This window comes from Nycticebus coucang, chromosome 2 (genome assembly GCF_027406575.1).
Source record: "Nycticebus coucang isolate mNycCou1 chromosome 2, mNycCou1.pri, whole genome shotgun sequence".
In the NCBI taxonomy this organism is placed as follows: domain Eukaryota; kingdom Metazoa; phylum Chordata; class Mammalia; order Primates; family Lorisidae; genus Nycticebus; species Nycticebus coucang.
Genome location: NC_069781.1, coordinates 85,070,942 through 85,076,493, shown reverse-complemented (window position 1 = coordinate 85,076,493; position 5,552 = coordinate 85,070,942). Strand labels below are relative to the sequence as shown.

Here is a 5,552-nt window from a genome sequence, read left to right as displayed (position 1 = left end):
GTTACATCACAAATAATAAAACAGAATGCAGTTACACACTTCCGAATTACAAAAACTATTTTTGATTACTATTAGACCATTCAGCTCTGATATTATAAAGCCCAATGTCTTCAATGTCAATTTTCTCTTGATTAATTCTATTCAATCTCAAGAAACTGTGTTGTATCTAAAAACATTTGTGTCTTCCTTATTTTTCAACCACTGCTCTACATGTGTCTTACAAATATTAGACTTGGCATGATATTTAATAACAAATATATGTGAAAATTATAAACTAAGTCATACTACAGACTGCTATTCATCAAGACCAATACAAATCAATGAACTGCTTGATTGATTAATGATGCCTGAAAGTTAATTGATGTTCACAACAGAAAATTCATGCATTCCTTATGGAAAGATACATGGAGAACACTTAGAGATCTAAAAATAGACCTGCTATTCAATCCTGTAATTTCTCTACTGGGCATATACCCAGAAGACCAAAAATCAAATCATAATAAAGATATTTGTACCAGAATGTTTATTGCAGCCCTATTCATAATTGCTAAGTCATGGAATAAGCCCAAATGCCCATCGGTCCACGATGGATCAATAAATTGTGGTATATGTACACCATGGAATACTATGCAGCCTTAAAGAAAGATGGAGACCTTACCTCTTTCATGTTTACATGGATGGAGCTGGAACATATTCTTCTTAGTAAAGTGTCTCAAGAATGGAAGAAAAAGTACCCAATGTACTCACCCTTATTATGAAACTAATCTAGGACCTTCACATGAAAGCTGTAACCCAGTTACAACCTAAGAATAGGGAGAAGGGGGAAAGGGGGGGGAGGGAGGGGGGAGGTAGGTGGAGAGAGGAGGATTAATGGGATTACACCTGCGGTGCATCGTACAAGGGTATATGTGAATCTTAGTAAATGTGGAATGTAAAGGTCTTAGCAAAATAACTAAGAAAATTTCAGGAAGGCTATGTTAACTAGTGTGATAAAATGTGTCAAACGGTCTATGAACCAAGTGTATGGTGCCCCATGATCATACTAATGTACACAGCTATGATTTAATAAAAAAAATAAAGTTTTTTTTACAAAAATTAAAAAAAAAAGAAAGAAAATTCATGCAATAGCTTCTCGGCCTTTTGGCTAAGATCAAGTGCAGAAAATTCATGCATTGGCCAGTTCCTATTGTGATTTCTTTGCTTCTGGCATGCATGGTAGATTATTTATAATAATGACAATACATTGTTTTCAGTATATTTCAGTATAATATTCATTAGATAATATTACTGTTATTATTGAGGAAATTATGTGTAGCTATGTGTCTATAGGGAAACATTAATGTTTCACAGAACAATTTGGCTGGGCTAGAGTTGGAGAAACAGTGTGGCTCTAGAACTTTGAGACTAATTTGAGTTTTAGAGACACTAACTGACAGAATTCTTTCTTCAAAGGAGTAAAATTATAATTTAGTGCCATTGCAATATCAAAAATAATTTCACAGATGTAACTAATGACTGTTGAGTTGCCTTTAATAATAATCAGTTTTCTCCTCCTTTTCTTTTTTTTTTTTGAGATGGGGTCTTACTGTTGTGCCCAGGCTGGTCTGGTCTTGAACTCCTGGGCTCAAATGATCCTCCCATTTCATCTTCCCAAAGCACTGGGATTATAGGCCTGAGCCATCAAGACTGACCTCAACAATCAATATTCAATACTCATTTTACCGGACCTAAGAGCATAATTTGTTTTCGTTGATCTCTCTTTCCAACTTGAAACACATTTTTCCCTGGGTTTCCAATTTACCACTCATGGTTCTCTTCCTATTTCACTAGCTATTCCTTTTCAGTCATTTTGCTTTCCATTTTCCTGATCTCTAATTTTGGAGTATCTCAGGGCTTAACCCTTCTTCCTCTTCTTTTCTCTGTCAACCCTTGTCTACATTAATTATCAATTTCACAAGTGGTAATTTCTGGTTTGACATATATGCAAATGGGGTGTGTGTGTGTGTGTGTGTGTGTGCTTATCCAACATGGACTTTTCTCTTCATTTCCAAACTACTGCAAACAACTAACTATTCACAACCTTATCTTAGATGTCTGGTAGGATTCTAAATCACAACCCATCAAAGACCAAACAATCTTTTCCTCTAGGGATGTTCCTCCCACAATCTTTCCATGACTATAGCAGCAACTCAATTCCAGTTGCTCAGACTTTCAGACTTGAAGCTGTCCTAGACTTCATTCTCTTTTTTTTTTGTAGAGACAGAGTCTCACTATACCGCCCTCGGGTAGAGTGCCGTGGCGTCACACAGCTCACAGCAACCTCTAACTTTTGGGCTTAAGCAATTCTCTCGCCTCAGCCTCCCGAGCAGCTGGAACTACAAGCGCCCGCCACAATGCCAGCTATTTTTTTGTTGCAGTTTGGCCGGGGCTGGGCTTGAACTCGCCACCCTCGGCATATGGGGCCGGCGCCCTACTCACTGAGCCACAAGCGCCGCCCGACTTCATTCTCTTTATCACCATCAATTCTTCTGAAAGTAATGTTATGTTCAAAATACTCCTAGAACACAAAAGCTTCTTGCCATTTCTGACACTACTACTCTCATCCATCTTCTCTCACTCTTTATTATTGAGATGGTCTCCCAAACTCATCTTTCTGCTTTTCCCATTCCCTCTATAGCAATCCAGAGTAATCTTTTAAAACAATATTCAGGTCAGGTTCTTTGCTCAAACCCCTCCAGGGGCTTCCCATTTCATGTGGGGAATATGCAAGCTAATCCATGGTCTGACAGGGTCTACATGACCTGCCCCTCCACTACCTCTCTGAGAGCTTACCTCATTCACTTTAGCCAAAGTGCCCACCTTGTTGTTTCTCCAATATGCCTGGAGCACTCGTCTCTCATAACTTTTGCCCTTGCTCTTCTTTCTCTTTAGAACACTTTTCCCTTTCCAGAGAAGGATTTATTTTATAACTTTATTAAAAAGCAACATATACAGAAAATTCTGGAGTGGCACCTGTGGCTTAAAGGAATAGGACGCTGGTCCCATATGCCAGAGGTGGCAGGTTCAAATCCAGCCCTGGCCAAAACTGTAAAAAAAAAAACTAGAAAATTCCATCTAAAATTCCTTCTCCTCAACTTTATCACTTCTTCTTTTATAACTCAGCATCACTCAAAACACACATGCAAACACACATGCATGCACACAGACACACACACGCACACAAATAAAAGCAGTGCATCACAACTCCATCTTTCCAGTTGTTCAGACCAAAAATTTAGTCATGTCAATTTACCTTTTCCTCTCATATCTTTACCTACCTGTCAGCTGATCACCTTGGGTCCACTGTCCAAAGATATAGATATAGATGTAGGTAGAGAGCTATAAAAAGACTACCCTATTTCCTCCTGCATCATTTGCCGTTATCATTTTACCTGGCTTATTGCAGTAGTTTTCTCACTGTCATCTCTGCTCATTTATATCCCTGGTCCTCTTCAGTCAGTTTGCCACAAACCAGCCAGAGTGATCTTATTAAAGATCAGTGATCAGATAGGCATGGCATTCTTTTCATGAAAATCCCTGATGACTTTTCTGTTTACTTGAAGTAAATGTCAACTCCCTGTTATGACAGATGAGTCCCTACATGATCTCCCAGAGCCATTAACTTCCTGTGCTCATTTCCATTCTCCTTCCACCTTGTTCTCTGTACTGTGGCCACTCTGGTTTCTTTGCAATTCTTTGACCACGGCAGGCATGTTTCAGCCCCAATATCTTTACACTTGTTTTCCTCCATCTGTCAGGAAAGCTCTTCCAGCAAATGTTCAAGTCATGCTTTCTCCCTTCCTTCAAGGCCCATATCTCAATACCATCTTCTTAGTAATGTTTACCTGGCTAGTCTACCCAAATTTCAATCCTCCCTTTTCTGAAGATATGAAAAGAAGATTTCATATCTCCTTTTTCTTCTTCTTGTCTTTTTACTCAGCATACTATGATTATTTACTGATTTTCTTGTTTATTTTCTCTTTCTTCACAATTGGAAGCCCCAGAAAGATGGAAGTTATATGGCTATTTTTTTTTCTTTTCTTTTTGATGATGCATTCCCGGTTTTTAAACCTATGTCTGGCACATAGTAAGCACCCAATCAAATATTGCTGGAACAAGGAATTGTTAAATTTGTTAGGTGTTTATTATGTCTCTCCCCACTAGAAGAAAAGCTTCATGAATGCAGGAAGTAGATTTGGCTTATTATCATATCCACAGAAATGAGAAGAATGCTTGGAATCCAGAAGGACTCAAGAAATATTTGTGGAATGGATAAATCAACAGCATAATTTGACTTCATTCAACTTGACTCTATTGAACTTTAGTATCCCAGCTGGAAAATGAGAAGCATTTACCTATTAAATAATTTCTAAGAAATTTTCTATTAGACTCTTTATGTTTTTACAACCTTTTGTCCTTTAGTCACTGACTTCTTGCAATTAGAACAATCAATAATTGAGATACCATAATACTGAGTCCCAAAAGGACACATTACTCTTTTTTTTTTTTTAAGTTTTTATTACTCTTTTAGAAATTCTTGATCTTAGGTGGTTGTGGTATGTATATGAGGGAAATCTCACTATTTTTCCCAGGGTAGTCTCAAACTCTTGGCCTTGAGAGATCCTCCCTCTTCAACCCCACAAAGTGGCAGGATTCTACATGAGTGACCACCATGCCTAGCAAAAAGGAAACATCATTCTGTGAAAAAACTGCGATTTTTTTCCAAAAATCATAACCATTTTCTTGGGACTATGTTTGAAGCAATTATTGCTTTTGCCCATGGAATGCTAAGATCTGATAATGCAGTCAAAAATGAATGGTTAGCCTTAACTTACTCCTCCAGAATACTTCAAGGGCAGCTCATTTTTCTCAATACTTGCTTAGGAGATAGTTACGCCCATCTGTATATGTAGATATGAGCACCAAACACAGTTTTATTAAAGGGTTCTCAAAACCCATTTTGTATTTCTTGCCAATCATATCAAGTTAGAACAGCCTTGTGATGGGGTGCTTGATGGAATTGCTCAAATTTTTATCTGAGAATTAACAATCTTCTTGAAATATCTGTGACCAGATTATACTTGAAAAATACCCAATACACGGCTACATTGTTTTTTCTTCGAAACTTTCCTTTGTGGTATGTTTACACTAGTCAAGTTGACTATTCTCTGTTTCCTTGGTTTCACTTTCAGGCATTGTGTGTGCTTTATTCATTCTCTTGGGGTGCTCTCCCCAGACCTCTCTCTATGAAAATTACCATGTCTATGTTTGAAGTACTTACAGCCGCACAGTCTGGTATTGCAGCCATTATCTACATTTATATATGAGTATGAATTAACTGAAATAAAATAAAATTTCAGTTCTTTAATTATACTACTAGGTAGACAACACCTATGGCTTTAGACGTGTAGACAGCTAACCTTTGCATCGTCACAGAAATTTCAATTAAAATTGAAAGTTACTCAGTAAATATGCTATTTTTTGTTTCTGCCTTTTGAAGGAAAACATGCAGA

At 37.5% G+C, this 5,552-nt stretch overlaps 1 pseudogene; it reads left to right on the top strand.

Moving 5' to 3' along the window:
- Positions 1 to 1,124: 1,124 nt before the first annotated feature.
- Positions 1,125 to 1,288, top strand: LOC128579909 (uncharacterized; annotated as a pseudogene).
- The last annotated feature ends 4,264 nt before the right edge of the window (positions 1,289 to 5,552 follow it).